Raw genomic sequence first — 20,335 nt, 5'->3', positions numbered from 1 at the left:
CGTGTATTAAAGTAGTCGAAAGTTTAGTATTTGCTTCCATATTCCTAACACGCAATGACTACTTCAAGCTTGTAACTCTACAAACTTGTTAGATCCATTTGAAGTTAGCTCATTTTGGAGTCACTTTTTTGTGAATAGAATGTTTTTTAACACTTAATGTGGATGCTATAATCATGAATGCAGAGTGGCGCAGCAGTATAAGGCACTGCATCTCAATACAGACCCTGGTTAGATTCCAGGCTGTATCACAACCGGCCGTGATTGGGAGTCCCATAGGGCGGCACACAATTTTCCCAGCGTCGTTAGGGTTTGGCCGGGGTAGGCCGTCATTGTAAATAAGAATTTGTTCTTAACTGACGTGCCTAGTTAAATAAAAGGTTAAATAAATAAATGAATGAATCCTGGCTAATGATGAGTGCAAAAGTTAGAAACGCAAAATTATACCCCCAAGACATGCTAACCTCACCATTAACAATAACAGGGGAGGTTAAAAAAAAAAAAATTGGGGGGGGTTATGATATTTCTAAAACAGATATACATGAAAATACCCTCACATAAAAAGGTGACATTCTGTACTGTAGCCTCAAAACATTTGATCTCAAATCCAAAATGCTGGAGTACAGAGCCAAATGAAAAGGTTTTAGCTTCACTGTCCAAATAAATACGTAGGAGAGTGTGTGTCAAGGTAAACAGCCCTCATTGATTGAGCTTATAGCWGAWAKGAGGCAAGCCACCAATGTGTGTCAGTGTGCTAATCTCTGCATACAAGAGGAGAGTAGGGATGATAGGATCGCGCCTCTAAGCGCCTTCTTAGCCTGTGCCCAATGCTAATGGCTGAGGGAACAAAGCAACAGTAATACTAATCTAATACTAGTCTATGTTCCAAAACAGGACAAAACAGTTTTTTTACATATCAATGGAAATAGGCCTAGCTATTATGTATGACCAGAGAATATCATCAGGGCCCTCTGTGTCTGCCTGGTTGGAAAGCTCCATCCATCTGCCTTCATAACAGATCATTTGTCCTCCTGTATAATTTCATTTTTTGACTCCTAGTCAAACCAAGCTTTAAAATCCCTTGGGTACAACGCTGAACAATCCCTCACTCGTGCTCAGAGAACAGCCAAGAAAATGAGGGATGTAGCCTAAAGCGAGTAAAAACCAAACGAAAAAGCCCTGGCCTCATGTTAGCCTGTCGATTCCCCTGACCAGCACCCTAGCCAGAGCTTCTTAGGAGCCACTGTTTTGAGAGAGAATATAAGGCAGCCTTTGAGTGGTGACTTGAGCCACTACAGATGTTATCTGCCCTGGGGCTAATGCTGCTTGTAAGCCTTGGTAAGAAACTCCAGTTTTACCATCTTGTTAAAGTGCACTCTCGCACACACACACACAAAGATATGCTGCTCGCCATGTCTCTGCTCTGCTTCTATCGGAGCAATGTGTCTGAGGGCCAACAGGGTGTTGTTTGTAGTGCTGGCTTCAGACACTGCATGTCTGTATTTTTCTTGTCGTACCAGTAAAACACATTACACACAGCTACGAAAAAGCCAAAAKAAATGTACCCCCATAACGCACATAAGCCTAAGGGTGTTTGCACTATATCAAAAAATATGTTGTGCCTACAACAGAAAGCCATCAAAGACTCCTAGTGACAGCTTGCGGTAGAGCCCTCCGTTTCTATGTTATAGTTATGATAAATGCATACTCTCAAAGTTAATGTATTGTCATATCAAAGAGGTCCAATGCGGGCTGGCAAAGACATCTTCGTATCAGAGATTGGTCAGCTGTTTGACTACAGTGTTGATGAAGTGCGCACGCTGCAGAATCAGCAAATTCACCAAGGTTTGACACAGCCAGCACCATAAAGCAGAGATTAAATAAATATTGGGAGATCAATTCCAGTACAGGCTGCAGAGGCTCCATGCTGGTGCCTTCCAGGTCCCTTCTGGCTATTACCCTACTGATTCCAGTCCAGGCAGAAGGATCAGCCCGTGACTGGCAGTGTCCTCTCTGTCTACCTCTCCTCTCTAATCTTAATTTCATCCCCATCTCTCTGTTTGGAGGTGGTTTTAAACCAGAGTTGTTTAAAATCAGGTTATGACAAATCAGGTTGTGTGTTGTGAAGCTAGCCACAATAAGGATTAGGCACAATAGTGGAATTTGAGGATTGCCTTCAAAATAAAAGTATGTCATTGACAGTGATGCAAATGAACACAAATAGTAGAATTATTGGTGCAACCTAGTTTCGGATGCCTCAAAAGGAGTATTGTTCTCGCTTCATCCAAAACAATAACATGCAGCCTGTTTCAGCTGAATTGACCATACCTCATTTACATAATGGTTTTGGGAAAATATCCCTTCAAACTGTAGTTCTGATGCTGCTGACCTACATCTTAAACTCAGCCTCAGGCCTCCAAGACCAGGATCTGATAAACACCAGCAGGATATTCATTGGTGGTACCTTTCATAACAACAGTAGTGGCCATATTGATCCAGAAGAGAGGGAAATGCACCAGGGCACTCTGTAGCCCAGAGTTACAAAACCTGGTGATTCAGAGCTGATTGGGCAGACCGGCCGCGGGCCAGTTGATTGAGAAACAACAAAGTCAAGGTATTGGAGTGGTCATCACAAAGCCCTGACCTCAATCCCATAGAACATTTGTGGCTGGAACTGAAAAGGTGTGTGCGAGCAAGGAGGCATACAAACCTGACTCAGTTACACCAGCTCTGTCAGGAGGAATGGGCCAAAATTCACCCAACTTATTGTGGGAAGCTTGTGGAAGACTCCCCAAAACGTTTGACCCAAGTTAAACAATTTAAAGGCAATGCTACCAAATACTAAATTGAGTATGTCAACTTCTGACCCACTGGGAATGTAATAAAATAAATAAAAGCTGAAATGAATCATTCTCTGTACTATTATTCTGACATTTCACATTCTTAAAATAAAGTGGTGATCCTAACTGACCTAAGACAGGGACTTTTTACCAGGATTAAATGTCAGGAATTGTGATAAACTGAGTTTAAAATGTATTTGGCTAAGGTGTATTTCTAACTTCTGACTACAGCTGTATATAGCAACATAATCAAGGTATGAAATTACTTTTATTTCAAATACAACCTCTTTTTGGACTTAGTTGTGGTGAATTTGCAGTGTACAAATATTATAATCATGTCCTGGACCCCTGAACAGCCGCACCGACAAAAATTGTCCCGTGGTTCAATCTAGTAGCCTACCCCTGGTCTATACTGTAGTTCCACAGCCTGTTGGCCAATCTCCAGTCTTTACTGTAGTACTGTTAATATTCATACAATGGTAGTATGGTACATACTATGATGTTTCTTTGAAAATCTGTATGTTTCTTTCCAAGTAGGTTATGGGCTATTTATGGGAATAAATTAGATAAATGACTGATAAAGCAGCAGCTGTTACGTAAACAGTAGAAGAAGTGCACCAGAAGCCGGTTTTAGGAACAGGTCGTGTAAACAGAGGGCATAGTCTACATCTGTCTATTCTCCTATTGTAGGAGGGCCACACCCTAAAACAGAAACAGGTGACACACACAGAATGGTGTCTTCTTGTATAAACACCTGGTGAATACTTTAAGATAGTGTTCTGCCTATGGGGCTGGCTGTGGTCAGACCTGCCTGCAGTCTATGGAGGAGAAGTCTCCACTGTTTAAAGAGCTATGTAGTGTAGGCCAATTGTAACTCAGCCCATGATCCTCCATTACAGCACTAAGCTCTCCATCTCCTCCACCATGTTTTGGGGACTGTTTTCTTTTTACCCTCTCCCATTCTTTTCAGTACATATTTGCCAGTCTTCTCTCTGTCCCTCTCTGTTCTGTATCTCTGTCTGGGTATTGTATGTTGGCCCCCTCCCTGTCCCTGCCCTTTCTCTGCTACAATCTCATTAATGATACAGCAGGGTGCAGGAATCCACCAGCCCCACAGTGGGAGGTCACTGCTCCACTCCACCAGTAGGAGATACAGAACTGGCTGGCTTTCCTCCATTTATATAGACAAACGGTGGAGACGCTACATACGTTAGCAATAGCAGTTATATAGCCTAGATTAAAATCAGCACTCCTCTGTAATCTAGTGTTAGGTATAGATGGTATGAAGAGAGAAATGCAGCAATAAAAACAAAGGCTTCTGAAAGAGCCTAGATCCTCCCTCTACTCTGAATTTCAGTAGATTGTCTCCTTTTTTCCTTCCCTGTCTCCAGCGGAAGCAACAGAATGGGGATGTGGTGGAGCTCACCCCCCCTATAAACCTGCATAATAAACAGGCCCGTGCTGATCACATGGGCTCGTTGGAGGTAGTTCAAAGTCAATGATCACTGGAGGCTTATGGAAGGCTTGGTGGGAATGAGCTGATGAGAAACGTATGGAAGGCTGTGTGCTCAGGGGACAGAGGCTGATGCTATTACCTCTGTAATGAGGGGAGGGAATGGGGAGCAGTGGTCACTGCGGGTTGCCAGTGTATATGGACAATGGCCATCTCCTAGCACCACGCACAAATGGACACATTATGTAGATGTGGGAGGAAAGATAGGAGGCAAAAATCAACCATTCTATGCAGGGTAATGGGCTAAAAGTGGTGGTCGCTTTCGCAAGGCCGCCGTATAAAGCAATTAGGTTCCATGCCCATGTGAGGCATTAAACCTTAAAACAGCATGGCTCGGTGGCGCATCCACTCACTGAACCTGATTTGAAGACATTTTATCTCTATCCAGTCTTCAGCACTATGATATGGTTTTCCTTCATGGAACAGACAAGAATCCCATGTGTGCACTGTGTCTAGCATAGTGCAGCGTATGCCGTAATATAGAGATGTATCGTCCAGCCCTGCTCTTTACAACTCAATCCTGCAGGGGACCACTAAAGCAGATACCCGGACGGTGCTACCGAAAACTATAACAGCTGTCTGTTTGGGGATCATGTCAGTTTCTGATTATCTGCAAAAGGAAACAGATGTCTAGTGGTAAAACGCTCATCCTATATAACTACTGCCGTACACACCTTTTCTACTCATATACTGTCCATACACACCATTATCTACATATACACTGAGTGTACAAAACAGGAACACCTTCCTATTATTGAGTTGCACCCCCTTTTGCCCTGGCAAAAGTGCCCTAGCACCTACTACCGAATCCCTTTCAAAAGCACTTAAATATTTTGTCTTGTCCATTCACCCTCTGAATGGCACACATACACAATCCATGTCTCAATTGTCTCAAGGTTTAAAAATCATTCTTTAACCTGTCTCCCCCCCTTCATCTACACGGATTTAAGTGGATTTAACAGGTGACATCAATAAAAGGAGACAGTGTTTTGAGACAGTGTCTATTGTTAGATATTACTTCACTGTTGGAGCTAGAAACATAAGCATTTCACTGCACCTGCAATAATATCTGGAAAATGTGTACGCGACCAATAAAATTTGATTTGAAAACAGATATTCAGGGTCTACTCTATAAAACTGGAGGGGAAAATAAATCATGGCCATCTTGAAGTTTTTTTTTTTTTTGTTACTTCAGAAGTTGAAGGGGATGTAAAGTCGGGTGAAGGTCGAAAAGCTCAGATTTCGAAGACCGCAAACACCAACAAACATGGGCTAGATGCTTGCTGTTTAGGCCTATCCATCAGAGAGAATTAGAGAGGTGCAGATGAAAGAATCAATACATGAGCTCATAATTACCCATTTGGAGAACATATTTACAAATTGAGATATTAGAGATTGAAACTTACACCCAAAAGAGAAATAGCCTATTGGATTAGATGTTTCTCTAGAACAATCAAAACGGATGGTGTTCTCATACTGAGTACGACCAATCATCACAGATTAGTGTAGCCTCCAGATGCACCACAGATAGCCTTCCACAGGAATGCACAAGATTGCTCTTTAATGGTCAGTCTTGATTGGTTCTACCAGGAAGTGGAGCGTCTGACTAGGCTCTTTTAAAAAACAACCATACAAAAGCACACACATAAAATGTGCGCACACACACAGCCTTACCTGGTGCATGATGTTCTGAAATCAATAACAGATTATCTAGAAATCAGCTTTTCAAATGGAAGTAATTCCGAGCCATGGAGAGGCTGTATTTTCAAGTGCAGGGGGAAAGGAAGGCACTGAAGTGCTTCAGTTCAAATGTAGGCTAGGCCAATATACATCTAGAAGCAAATTCTATGCACTCCAGTAATTTTATAAATAATATCCAACATATTAAAATATGTCGCTTGACCAGATAGACTATGTCAATGCCAACCACCATGCAAACCACAATCTGTACCCCCTCGGGCAAAGGTGTTTAGAGATGACAGCAATATGTCTGGTAAAAGAGGTTACTGTCCAATGTAACAACTTAGAAAGACCGATGAGAACAGGTGATCAAATACTTATGTCATGCAATTAAATGCAAATTAATTACTTAAAAATCATACAATGGGATTTTCTGGATTTTTGTTTTAGATTCCGTCTCTCACAGTTGAAGTGTACCTATGATAAAAATTACAGACCTCTACATGCTTTGTAAGTAGGAAAACCTGCAAAATCGGCAGTGTATCAAATACTTGTTCTCCCCACTGTACATGAATAGTATTTCAATTGACTGATTTCCTTATATGAACTGTAACTCAGTAAAATCATTGAAATTGTTGCAATCATATTTTTGTTCAGTACATGTACGAGGTCTCTGAAGACGAGGTGGCACCAATGCATGGATGGCGGGAACGAGATGATGGCCTCAGGAGAGGGGAATAGAAGAGGGAGGAATGGGATCAAAACAGCCATCTGATCGGATCAGAAGGCCCTGGTGGCACGCTCCATTGGAGACGACATGTACTGGGACTTCAGTGGAGTCCTGGAAGTCTGAGCTAGAGACTGAATAAACCTGGGGGTGAGGTTGCCAGAAAGGATCTGTAAGATACTCCTCTTCAGTTTCAGTCTACCTGCAGTGCTAGGTGCAACATACGCTAGATGACACTACCGTTTATTTTTGTTCTAATCCTGAGCTTGAGTCGGCTTAATTTTAACATGGAAAAAATACAAAAAGGATAACAATTATGGCTTTGTTAATGAGGAGACTTGAATTAAATTGGTCTCAAAAAGTAGAATATAAGCAAACGGATAATTTGTGAAACTGAAAGATGTGAATGTTTGAGCTGATGTAAATTAGGCTAATTCCATGATGGAGCCGGCAGCCGTGTCACCTTGACATGGTTGAATCACACTGGCCTCCTGATGATGAGCGGTGACAAGTGCCGCTTCCTGGAGTGACTGCAGTCATCCCTCACCGATAACATTTATGAGAATTTACAAATCTATTCCATTAGGCAAACGCTGTGGTCCAGTGAAAACGGCTGCATTCACAGCTGTTTTTCTCCTCTGCATAGCAGGTGACACATTGCTTGCTGTAGTGTAGACAGTATTGTTCAGTGGTCCATTTAAATTAAACTGCTGTGCGACAGAAAAATAAATAGAGGGATGTATTTCTTTAACTCTTTCTAAAAACAAAATTGCACTGCACCAGAGACTTGGTTGTCTGACGCTAGCTGAATTATTTCCCCCCCATCATTCAGCTGAGCTCTTATGGTGCAAGTCAACACTTCTTCAAATCAAGTTGTTTTGAAATTGCTTACTGAGGAAGGAGAGGATACAATGGAACCACTTATGTCAACATGCAAGGTAACTCAGCATTCTCTTGAAGTCCACAACATGACCCCCAAGTAAAATTTGTGCATACAATGTGACTATCAATTAGCAGGGTTCAGTGGTGTAAAGTACTTAAGTAAACAAAAAAATACTTTAAAGTACTACTTAACCTCTCTGGTACAAGTGGGACACTAGCGTCCCACCTCGACAACAGCCAGTGAAATTGCAGGGCACCAAATTCAAAACAACAGAAATCCCATAATTAAAATTCCTCAAAGATACAAGTATTATACACCATTTAAAAAATAAACTTCTTGTAAGTCCAACCACAGTGTCCGATTTCAAAAAGGCTTTACTGCGAAAGCACACTGCGATTATGTTAGGTCAGCACCTAATCACAGAAAACCATACAGCCATTTTTCCAGCCAAAGAGAAGTCACAAAAAGCAGAAATAGAGATCAAATTCATCACTAACCTTTGATGATCTTCATCAGATGGCACTCATAGGACTTCATGTTACACAATACATGTATGTTTTGTTCGATAAAGTTCATATTTATATCCAAAAATGTCAGTTTACATTGGCGCGTTATGGTCAGAAATGCATCGTCTCAAACAAACATCCAGTGAAAGTGCAGAGAGCCACATCAAAATACAGAAATACTCATCATAAACATTGATAAACGATACAAGTGTTAAAAATACGAATAAAGATAAACTTCTCCTTAATGCAACCGCTGTGTCAGATTTCAAAAAGGCTTAGCGGTGAAAGCACACTTTGCGATTATGTTAGGTCTGCACCTAGCCACAGAAACCCATACAGCCATTTTCCAGCCAAGGAGAGTGTCAAAAGTCAGAAATAGCATTAAAATTAATCACTTACCTTTGATGATCTTCATCTGGTGGCACTCCCAGGTCTCCATGTTAGACAATAAATGTTTGTTTTGTTCGGTAATGTCCCTCTTTATGACCAAATACCTCCTTTTTGTTCACGCGTTTTGTCCAGTAATCCGAATGCTTAAGGCGCGTGCACTAATAAGTCCAGATTTTTTTTTTTTAAGTACAATAAAGGTTAGTAGAAACATGCCAAACGATGTTTAAAATCAACCCTCCGGTTGTTTTTGTCATAAATAATCAATAATATTTCAACCGGAGAAAAGCTTCATCAATAGGAAAGGACAAACAAGAAAGGCGCGTTCCTGATCAGGCACATGGCTGATGAATGGAAATTTCCACTGGCCACTGATTGAAAGTGCTGTATCTCCCTCATTTTTCAGAGTAAAAGCCTGAAACAATGCCTAAAGACTGGCCGCGTGTAGAGGAAGCCATAGAGACCGTGAACTGGGTCCTAAGTCTTTGTATGGTGGATAGGCTTTCAATGGAAAGACAGCCTTTCAAAATAATAGTACTTTCTGGTTGAATTTTCCTCTGGTTTTTGCCTGCCATATCAGTTKTGTTATACTCACAGACATTATTTTACCAGTTTTGGAAACGTTAGAGTGTTTTCTATCCAAATCTACTAATTATATGCATATCCTATCTTCTGGGCCTGAGTAGCAGGCAGTTTAATTTGGGCACGCTTTTCATCCAAAATTCCGAATGCTGCCCCCTACCCTAGTGAAGTTAAGTCGTTTTTGGGGGTACCTGTACATTACCATTTATAATTTTGACAACTCTTACTTCACTACATTCCTAAAGAAAATAATGTACTCTTTACTCCATACATTTTCCCTGACACCCAAAAGTACTCTTTACATTTTGAATGCTTAGCAGGACAGAAAATMGTACAATTCACGCACTTATAAAGAGAACGTCCCTGGTCATCTCTACTACTGTGAAATGCCACCTTAACTGTGTGGCAACACAAAAATCTTTGGCAATTGAAACAATAAACCGAGTTTGGTTGACTAGGGCCAGTTCTTATCATATAAGGGATATAAGGGAGGGGTATTGGTCTGTGCTTTAGTAACCCCAAATAATCCAAACATTCTCTCTCTCTCACTCAGGATGGTGACTCAGGATTCGATATCAGGAAATAATACAGCATTGTAACCAAAAGTCTTGTCTGCTGGTATCTTGGAACCAGATTGACGTTGGCCCACATAGAAGAAACAACAAACGGAAGACATGTGCGCACACACACAAAACCACAGAGCCAAAGCAAACAAAGCATTACTGACCCTGATGTGTGGTCTCAACAGGAACTTTTAGCCTCCTCGATATTATTAGCGCTAGTTGAGTGGCACTGACAATTAAATCTAGCCCACAGGACTGCATGCTGCATAGCCCTAGACGAGAGAGAAAAAAAGTGCCTGACGCCAAAAACCTCCCTCCTCCCACTCTGTCTATGGGGCCAGCTGAATTGTGTCCTGTAGGAAGTCAAATTGGGCATGGAGATAAGAGCCAGGCGACAGCAGAGAGCCCACCTGTAGGAGGTTGTGGGTAATTGAGAGTCAGGGGGTCAGGCTCTCTCACAAGTTGGCCTGGATTCAACTACAAAAAACGGTCACTTACAACAACTTCCTGCTTTTTGAACTTGAAGGACCTCTTTAGGTTATGTTGATGGTTACAGTCGGTTACAATCCTTTTATTGTGATTCCACACAAACATTTTTAAGGAGAGATGTCAATTGTCTTTCCATAGTTTGGATGCATAGGCACCCAATTCCGTAATAACATTATGTAATAAATGACATAAATGGGAAAACTTCTGAGAAAGACTGTCCTTTCACAGTATTCAGCCAAATGTATTGAAAGCCCATTTCGGAAGAGTAGGACAAGCCAAACCTGCTGCTCGAACATACAGTCCGTCATACTGCGCTGAGCACAGCAATATACCATCTCCAAATGTGACTCAAGAGGAAAATCTACTTGCATGTCAGATTCTCAACCATCTTATCGCTGCAGCAAACACCAAAAGGTGAAACAGCTGTGACCATTGATAATCTCARRCCAATCAAAGCAAAGGGAGAAAGGTGTGRGTGAGTCTAACAAACAGGCAGCCAGTAAGATAAACCTGAYGTGSGAGGCTTGGGAGCAAAGGGATGAATTGAGATGGTGTTAGTGAATGCAGCTTCACTTCATGGCATGGCCTTTAATGACCCTGCAGTAAAGGCATGGCAGCAGCTCAAGTTTTCCTCTAAGCATTGGAGGTGTGGCAGTTATGGGGACTTACTACATGCGAGAGTCACAGTAGCACAGACTTAAATMTACATATCTGACTGCAGACAGACTGTGTGACTGTTTAATAATCAAGGTTCCCCTAAACGAAGAATAGCAGCCGTGACAAATCCATAACAATGCCCCCCTTTATAATGTTGTGCAAAGAATCCATTTATCAATCAAATACTCTACTAGGCTATATGATTGGGCTGCAACTGAGGTATAAAAAAAACATCTAAATCAATCTTACATTGTTTCATAACATTCTACTGGAAAATGGTTTCAGACATTTAAAAAAAATATGCATTAAATTGCTTGGCACAACAGTCTTAGTTGTGTTGACTTTACTTTCCCATCATAGCGGTATATCTTGGTAGCAGCCAGGTGTTAGTGGTAGTGCACTCTTCACAGGAGAGGTGTTTCCTGAGACTGCATTCTCTTCAGACATTTAAGGAAAACCCATTTAACCTCAGTCAGAAGAGCTTATTAGAGCAATAAGCTTAGGGAGAAAAAAAAAATCTGTGTATTCAACATAACTAAGGTAACCTTGTAAACCTGTAAGTATACAAGTAGGAGGGCCTCCCGAGTGGTGCAGTGGTCTAAGGCTGTGCCACTAGAGATCCTGGTTCGAGTCCAGGCTCTGGACACTCATGGGGCAGCGCACAATTGGCCCAGCATCATCCGGGTTAGGGGAGGGTTTGGCCGGCAGGGATGTCCTTGTCCCATCGTGCACTAGCAACTCCTGTGGCGGGCCGGGCGCAGTGCACGCTGACACGGTTGCCAGGTGCACAGCGTTTCTTTCGACACATTGGTGCGGCTGGCTTCCGGGTTAAGTGGGCATTGTGTCAAGAAGCTTGGGTTGGGTTGTGTTTCGGAGGACGCACGGCTCTCGACCTTCACCTCTCCCGTATGGGAGTTGCAGCGATGAGACAAGACTGTAACTACCAATTGGATACGACAAAATTGGTGAGAAAACATGATAAAATATATAAGAAGAAAGAAAGAAAGTATACAAGTAGGCCTATGGCATCAAGACTAGCAACTTTGAGAAATTACACTGCTCAGGACTGCTATTTATTGTACATCAAATCTAATTGGCTTCCCTCAGCAGCCTGTACAAAATATTTTCACTTATTGCATGTTAAAAGGTAGAATTAATAAAAGTAAGTCAATGTCATAAAACTTGGTCTAGTGGGGTCCCAGTTCACTATTGTTTTGCTAAGGCCCTTCCATACTCATTCATCATAAAGATCCAAGCAGCCACTCCAGCCGGTAAATCAATTGGCTGAACTGAATTATGATTTTGTCATTTCCTCAACAGACACCCCAATCTGGGACAATTTCATCATTGCTGCTGTCTGCTGCGACAGCTGGCCCTATTTCTGTGAAGTACCTTGCTAGAGCCCCCAACCCTAGACCCCAAACTGCACATCCATTTCCCTAATCACTTTTCCACAGCCGCCCTCCGGCACGTGAATGAAAGTTAAAGAAATTGCTACGTGTCAGTCATAAAAAATCTCACCCTGGAGGCACTGGCCAACTGTGATTATTTAATCTGGGTTGTGTTTTAGTTAAGATAGCCTAGCCAGTAGGCTGTCTGACAGTATTTGATTCATGGCCCAACAATGTTTATAAGTAGGAGAAAGGGGGCTTTAGCTGTTTAGAGGGATGGTTCACCCAAAACACAAACTCACTTTATCTTATTGATTTTAGGCTACCTCATTTTATGGCGTCACCATGAGGCAATTTGAGCATGCTGTTGGAGACTGCTGTTAGGAAACTGGATTAGCAGAATAAGTAAACAAACCCAAATATTGGGTCCCTGTGTCAGTGTCCATGGACTACTCCACTGTAGGTAGCCTATCCATAACGGTCACTTCAAGAAAGATTGAGGAGTGATTGAGTAAAAGTTGTGACGAGTGATTGAGGAAAAGTTTTGGGAATAAAGGAGGTCGCAAAGAGTCGTTTGAGTGAATAATTGATCACTGAATGTCAAATAATGATTGTACAGTAGCCTACTGAAGCATTCTCAGCTGCTAGGTCAAGCCATCAAGCATGTGCGCAGGTGAATTCACTGTTGAGCGTGCATTCCACCTGTCAATCATTTGAACCACTGTCACCTGCAAGCATAGACATTAAAACCAGTAGATAGTGATAGAGCTGACATCATCCGCGTATCGCTATGCAAAACTCCCAAAGACGCATGAAGCCAGAAGTATTTGAATTTGAAGTGCGCCATACTGCTGAATTGAACTGAATGGCAACAACAAAAAACGCTAAGGATTATGGTGAAAGTGGTAGTAACTAGCAAAGGATCATGGTCGATGTAGTCGATTTCATCCTGCTTGAGAGAGTCAACCCAACGCTGCTGGGTGCACATGCAAAGAGCGTGCATGGGGGCGTGAGCCTCCCCGTAGCCTGCCAGTCCGTAATAGTTCTGTGTCAGCACGTGGTCCTGTGTGACGACAAATGTAGTAGTCAGAATAGATCAATATTTCATTGAATATCTCGATTTGTAGCGAAATATAAAATAATTCACTGTGGGGATCAAACTAATTTTAGAGCCCAAAACAGCAGTCCTATATATTTTTTTTAAAGACCGATCTGGCGATCGTAATTTACATTGGCTTTCTAAATTGCCATAAATGTTTAATGCTTTTCGACCTGTCCCCAAATTAATATAATTGGTTCAGAGTTTGTTTTGATATTTCAACTTGCTTGTCCTGATCATTTCTGGTATGGGGGGGCAAAATCAACATGCGTGAGATGGCGCAGACACACTTGCGGTCTGGTCAGGGTGTTAGATTACGCATTTTCTAGTGCAACGTTGAAAATGATGGTTTTGGGAAACAGCTTAGAGATTTAACTATGCTCCTACGAAGGTTCTAACGACGAACTTAGCCTTAAAGGGACATTTATAAATTGTTCGACTTCATAATCTCCAGCACAATCCCAACATCAACAAAACATAGAAACGTGCCATTTGACATATATTGATGTTGGAGTGGTGCTGGAGATGATGACTATGAAGTAGATTTTTTTTTTACATTTCTCTTTAAGATGCTTTTGGGAAACCAGACCCAGTTCTAATTTTAGAGCACAAATGGCAGTCCCCCCCCAAAAAATGTCTGTTCTGGCGATCGTAATTTACATAGGCTTTCCAGAGCAGATCAGGCCCAGTTTCCCAATAGCGATGGAACTTAGGCTTACGAGTGTTAACGATGTGTCGTTACAATAGTTGCTCTGTGCTGAAAATTATTCCAGAATATAGGCTCAACAGCTCGCTGTAGCTCTTAAAATGATTTATGGCTATTCAAAGTCATCAATACAGTTTTCCCATCAAGAGAAGAAATGTTCTGTAGCCTATAACAGTGCATTCGGAAAGTATTCAGACCCAATGACTTTTTCCCCATTCGATCCAATACAGCCTTATTCTAAAATCGATTCAAATAGTCCCCCCCCCCCCTCAAGCTACACACAATACCCAATAATGACAAAGCAGGGGGGGTTTTTGCAAAAAAATTAAATAGAAATGTAAATATGATTTCTGTATGTCTGTATATGGTATGTATGTATGTGTATATTATTGTACTGCTCTAGGGATGCAATTATTGTTTGGATAACCTTACAATTATGTATTGATTTAAAAAAAAAAATATGCGATATGCAATGCAGAGAACACCGGAAGAAGAATTATCATTTAATTACCATAGTGAATTATTATAATGTTTGTTTATGCGTCAATTAATCCCATAAGGGATGGGTTGCCAATTTGACACAAAAATATATTTTTCTCCATTCATTCATAAATATTCAGACCCTTTACTCAGTACTTTGTTGAAGCACCTTTGGCAGTGATTACAGCCTAGAGTCTTCTTGGGTATGATGCTACAAGCTTGGCACACCTGTATTTGGGGAGTTTCTCCCATTCTTCTCTGCAGATCCTGTCAAGCTCTGTCAGGTTGGATGGGGATTGCACAGCTATTTTCAGGTCTCTCCAGAGATGTTCGATCGGGTTCAAGTCCGGGCTCTGGCTGGGCCACTCAAGGACATTGAGACTGGTCCCGAAGCCACTCCTCCATTGTCTGTGTGCTTAGGGTCATTGTCCTGTTGGAAGGTAAACCTTCACCCCAGTCTGAGGTCCTGAGCGCACTGGAGCAGGTTTTCATCAAGGATCTCTCTGTACTTTGTGCCGTTCATCTTTCCCTCGATCCTGACAACTTTCCCAGTAACTGCCGCTGAAGAAAAATCCCACAGTATGATGCTGCCACCACCATGCTTCACTGTAGGGATGGTGCCAGGTTTCCTCCAGACGTGACGCTTGACATTAAGGCCAAAGAGTTCAATCTTTGTTTCATCAGACAAAAGAATCTTGTTTCTCATGGTCTGAGAGTCCTTTAGGTGGCTTTTGACAAACTCCAAGCGGGCTGTCATGTGCATTTTACTATAGAGTGGCTTCCGTCTGGCCACTCTACCATAAAGGCCTGATTGGTGGAGTGCTGCAGAGATGGTTGTCCTTCTGGAAGGTTCTCCCATCCCCACAGAGGAACCATAGAGCTCTGTCAGAGTGACCATCGGGTTCTTCGGCACCTCCCTGACCAAGGCCCTTCTCCCCCAATTGCTCAGTTTGGCTGGGTAGCCAGCTCTAAGAAGAGTCTTGGGGGTTCCAAACTTCTTCCATTTAAGAATGATGGAGGCCACTGTGTTCCTGGGGACCTTCAATGCTGCAGACATTTTTGGGAAACCTTCCCCAGATATGTGCCTCGACACAATCCTGTCTCGGAGCTCTACAGACAATTCCTTCGACCTCGTGATTTGGTTTTTGTTATGCACTGTCAACTGTGGGACCTTATATAGACAGGAATGGGAATTTCCATGTCCAATCAATTGAATTTACCACATGGACTCCAATAAAGTTGTAGAAACAGCTCAAGGATGATCAATTGAAACAGGTTGTACCTGAGCTCTATTTCATGTGTCATAGCAAAGGGTCTGAATACTTATGTAAATAAGGTATCTGTTTAAGTTTAATACATTTTCTAAAACTACWAAAAACCTGTTTTTGCTTTGTCATTATGGGGTATTGTCTGTAGATTGAGGATTTTTATTTATTTAATCAATTTTAGAATAAGGCTGTACTGTAACAAAATGTGGAAAAAGTCAAGGGGTCTGAATACTTTCCGAATGTACTGTATGTGTTAAAGTCTTCGTTTTATATGATTGCCATATGTTATGTATTCTAAGTGTTTTCTCATGCTATTTTGTATGCAATGTTTGATTACAGACGGCATACAAGTTTGTTATTAAGGCAAATGAAAGTTCACATATTCCAGAAGGCATTTCTGCCCAAAAAATTAATATAATTTTTATTTATTTAGAAAAAAATAAGTTCAAATGCCCCTCCCATGAAGTAGTGACATGAGACATACGCCTAGCTTCTTGAAACGGGTCACATATGATTGAAATAAGCTTATAGCCTACTGTATTTATATTTTAATGCAGTCAACTCGGTTTTCATCTTAAGTATATATATATTTTTAGGAGCATATACCCACGTGGGTGATTGAAAGATGAACTAAGGTCCACACTCCAGTGCAGTTGGTAGTGCAAAGTTGGTAGTGGTAATGCACCTTAAAGTTGGTTGCCAACAGCCATATAAAATCCAAAGAAGAAGAAGCCTGAAGGAGGAGAGATTACTAGAAACAAACTCGGTTTACCCGTTTATCTGTGGATTAATTGTCGGAGTAGAGGACCTTGMGTGCTACTGGGGCGGCAGGTAGCCTAGTGGCTTGTAACCTAAGGGTTGCAAGATCGAATCCCRGAGCTGACAAGGTAAAAATCTGTCGTTCTGCCCCTGAACGAGGCAGTTAACCCAGTGTTCCTAGGCCGTCATTGAAAATAAGAATATTTTCTTAACTGACTAGTTAAATAAAGGTAAAATATTTATTACATTTTTTATTTATTTTTATTAGGTTAAACTCAATGTTTATATTCCAGGTCAAATTAGCTAGCAACAGCAAGCTAGTTAAATTGCCGTACATGTTTAATGCTTTTCGACCTGTCCCCAAATTAATAGTTGGTTCAAAGTTTGTTTTGATATTTCAACTTGTCCTGATCGCATCTGGTGTGGAGGGGCAAAATCAACATGCGCGCGATGGCGCAAACACACATGCGGTGTGTTAGATTAATCGTTTTCAAGTGCAACGGGAAATAGGGAAATAGCTCAGAGATTTAAGTATGCTCCTACGAAGGTTCTAACGACGAATTTAACCTTAAAGTGCCATTTCTAAATTGTTCAACTTCATATTCATAATCTCCAGCACCACCACAACATCAACAAAACCTAGAAACACGCCATTTGACATATATTGATGTTGGTGTGGTGCTAGAGATTACATTTCTCTTTAAGATGCTTTTGGGAAACCAGACCCAGTTCTGTCACCACTGGAAATGTAATTAACACATAACCCATAATGGCAGTAATGCATTCACAACCCCCATGCATTTTAAAGTAAACTGGCGCTAGGACATTGACTGCACTAAGATTAAGCATTTATACATTTGGTTTACAGAGCCATTCAGCAAATGCCATGGTATAATTCACCAAGGGTATAATGACTCTTAATACACATCTTCTCTATTTAACTAACGTTAGCCAGGGAGGTAGCTGTCATTCTAAATTCAAAGATGTTCAGCAAGCCAGTTTGAGGCGTATGGCGAAGGGATATTCGTCAATAAAAAATACACAAAAGGGGTTTCTTTGTTTAACTGAATGGCCACATTGTTCACTGTGTGGCTTTAGGTTGTGCAGCTAAATATAACTACAGTAAAAAACATGTTCGAAAATTACATGGATGTCAAATAGCGAATGCTAACTATGTTAGTTTGCTAGCTACCTGCAATACAATAGATGATTGGGACACTTCGATGCGGATATATAACAAGCGCTAGCTAGCTAAGACAGTGCAGCACAGCAGACACCGAACGCTAAAGAACATCACATTATTTGGCTAGGACTAACGTTATTCAGCCAACTCATTCGAATTTCGTGTTTCAAATGTAGCATTGTCATTCGCTGTCACGTACCTTGATTTTTTTCACCTCCTCCACTGTCAAATAAGCCGAGGCAAGAACGTCCCACTGACCATTAAACCCGTGTCAGTATCGTAGATAAACGTCAGTGCAATGGCTAGCTAACGTTTCAGCAAGATTTCCAGTAAGCAGCTGGACCACAACACAGCCTTCGCGAGGYTGCGTAAAGATTCGACGTGTTCGATCGTTCCGTCCTTCTCTCACTGAGGCACCTCCTACTCCAGATTTTGAGGGAGGATAAAATCCCGGAATTGCGCTCAATTTGCCTCCAATAATAACCACCCAGTGAAGAAGAACGATATACTATTCATTATGCGACTGCATGAGAAGGACCAAACATTGCTACGAAGATGTTTGTGTGTGTTGTTGAAAACGCTATCATAATGTCGCATGAGGCTCGAGGGGCTGCTGAATTATTCATGAGGGGGCGGGTGCTCAGATCCTGCGTTCAAAAACAAGTGGGAAGGTGGTATTTTCGAGAAGMGTGCAATTGCAGCCCACAATGTGGGGGCGTTCCTGCACGTGGGCATTCCTGAATCTGCAGGAACTCCTCCCTATACTTTTATTGGTCCATTTTTAAGTTAGGACAGGTGGAAGGCAGTAGGTGGCGTTAATGCACAATAACTTTGGATATCAGCTGCCGATAAACCCCACAGAAGAAGGGGCGGGGGCGACAATGGTAGCTAGCTAGCCGTACACCAGTGGTAGACAGCGTCCTTCGCCCCCCCCCTGTCGGGCACTGTTTTCTTCGCAGTTCTGTTGACGAAACGAGGGCAGGTGTTCGTGAGGCGGGAGTGAAGGACACTGTGTGCTAGTTTAGCCAGCTAGTCCTAAGGAGGACTCCGGTACACAGCAGGCGGGAGGCGAGGGCAACACCGTGTGCTAGCTAACTAGCAAGCTAGCACATGGTGTCGCTAACTATCAAGTTAGCTTGTTAGCTAGCACACGGTGTCGCCCTAGCCTCCCTTATGCTGTGCTTTAGACAGTGTCCACTTGAACGCCCCTCCAACTCTATCATCCCTGAGCTACAACTTTTCCCACATGCTGACCTCACGTCACCTACTAAGAAAATTAGGATACCTCGATAACAGCATTTTTGGCAGTTAAATGCAACAACAAAATATTATTTATTAAAACCAATCTATTAATATGGTTTTTGAACACTATAATTTGTTTACAAGCATGATAGTTGTGCTTTTAGTTTATGCTTGACGTAGCTTGTTGGCCATTAGTCAATCGGCGTATCTCAATGAGTTCAAAGCATGTGCACGCATCCAACTAGTATTTACAACTTCATAACTGGTCATTTCCACCTTCCCACTTGGTTATGAATGCAGCATTGTCAAAGTAGCATACTGTAAAATGCAAGGTCATGTCAATCAAATGTACATTATTTACGGAATAACTCTGTAGTAACAACATTGTAGGTACATAGAACCTGCTATGTAATTGCAATAGAGGTTATTTACACAAGTGGAGGGAGGTCTTGTGAGTTACGTAGCCAGTGTCTCCAATCTCGGAATGAGTCATGCTGGCTTCGTCTGACACACACACACACACTGCTGCAATCTCAGAGTTTTGTTTTGTCTAGGAAAGTTTTCTCATAGCGAAGATGATGATATCTGTCTGAGATCCACATACCTTGCTTACTCCTGCTTTACATGTGTGTAATCTCTGTGAATCTTTGTGTGGGAAATACTATAATACTCACATATCGCAATACCCACARACTATAGAGATGGAACACTACAATGTACAATCTAACAAATTAACATCCTCTCACCCATCAAATCAAACTTTATTTGTCACATGCGCCGAATACAACAGGTGTAGATCTTACCGTGAAATGCTTACTTTGCCAGTCACAAGTTGGAACATTAAGCTAACTATTTCCTAACTATTTCCTTTTTCTTTTGATTCAACTACCTCTTACCTATTGTATATTACCAGAATGAATGTGATAAGATAATGAGGGTGTCACGACTTCCGCCGAGGTCGGTCCCTCTCCTTGTGGCGTTCGGCGGTCGACATCACCGGTCTTTTAGCCATCGCTGATCCATCTTTAATTTTCCATTGGTTTTGTCTTTATTTTCTACACACCTGGTTTTCATTATCCAATTACATGTTCATGTATTTAACCCTCTGTGTCCCCCATGTTTGTTGTGCGTGATTATTTCTATGTTCAGTTCGGTTCATTATGGTTGGTTTTTCGACGGGTGCTGTGTTCACCCGTGCGTAATATTTACCGTTGGTTTTTGGTCAAGTGTATTTGTTTACCTTGTGCCTTCATTGTTTGAGTAAAGTACGTTGCTCACTCATTTTGCTCTCCTGCGCCTGACTTCATGCACCAGCTACAGTCACCTTCTGACAGAATCACACACCAAACCATATGGAGTCAGCAGGAGCAGACAACCCCGAAT

General features: G+C 41.8%; 1 protein-coding gene across 1 annotated transcript in view; it reads right to left on the bottom strand.

The window, feature by feature from the left end:
* The window catches only part of LOC111981951 (protein TANC2-like), a 145,570-nt gene extending 127,280 nt beyond the window's left edge, over nt 1-18,290 (bottom strand). Inside the window, 1 exon segment of the mRNA XM_070433765.1 lies at nt 17,910-18,290. The gene's annotated coding sequence lies outside the window, so the exon portion shown is untranslated.
* Nucleotides 18,291-20,335: the final 2,045 nt, after the last annotated feature.

This window comes from Salvelinus sp. IW2-2015, linkage group LG20, assembly GCF_002910315.2.
Source record: "Salvelinus sp. IW2-2015 linkage group LG20, ASM291031v2, whole genome shotgun sequence".
NCBI lineage: Eukaryota > Metazoa > Chordata > Actinopteri > Salmoniformes > Salmonidae > Salvelinus > Salvelinus sp. IW2-2015.
Note: the sequence above shows the minus strand (reverse complement) of the source record. Positions and strands in the feature narration are given on the sequence as shown.